This window comes from Alligator sinensis, unplaced genomic scaffold (assembly GCF_000455745.1).
Source record: "Alligator sinensis unplaced genomic scaffold, ASM45574v1 scaffold166_1, whole genome shotgun sequence".
NCBI classification, from domain to species: domain Eukaryota; kingdom Metazoa; phylum Chordata; order Crocodylia; family Alligatoridae; genus Alligator; species Alligator sinensis.
Window position 1 is genome coordinate 157,273 of NW_005842098.1, and position 427 is coordinate 157,699.

At 52.5% G+C, this 427-nt stretch overlaps 1 protein-coding gene across 2 annotated transcripts in view; it reads left to right on the forward strand.

Moving 5' to 3' along the window:
* The window catches only part of GUCY2C (guanylate cyclase 2C), a 65,642-nt gene that overhangs the window by 14,277 nt on the left and 50,938 nt on the right, over positions 1–427 (forward strand). The gene's annotated exons all lie outside the window — the stretch shown is intronic.

Below are 427 nucleotides of genomic sequence, written 5' to 3' on the forward strand. Positions count from 1 at the left end.
GGTGGGGGGAGCCAGAGGATGGCTCCAGGGAAGCTAGAGAAGTTGCAGGGAGCGGCAGTAGATGCTGGAAGCTGGAGAAATCTGCAGGACAGCTAAGAGGAGCTGGGAAGCTGCAGGGGGAGAGGATTACAGAAGGTGTAGGGGGAAGCCTGAAAACAGAGAGACGGACAGCAGAAAATCACAGGAAAAGCAGCAGGCAGCAGGGACAGCAGGAAAGCAAGGAGAGACTGAGAGGTGGTAGAAAAGGGGAGATGGAACTGGGAGGAGATCGGGAAACTAACAGAGAGGGTGGGGACTGGAGCTGAGAGAGAGAGAGAGAGAGAGAGAGAGAGAATGAGGCTGGAATTTAAGATAGGGAAGGGACTGGGATTCAGTAAAATATGTCCCAACTCAAGGTTGCAAATGACAGTGGTTTTATTGAACAGGG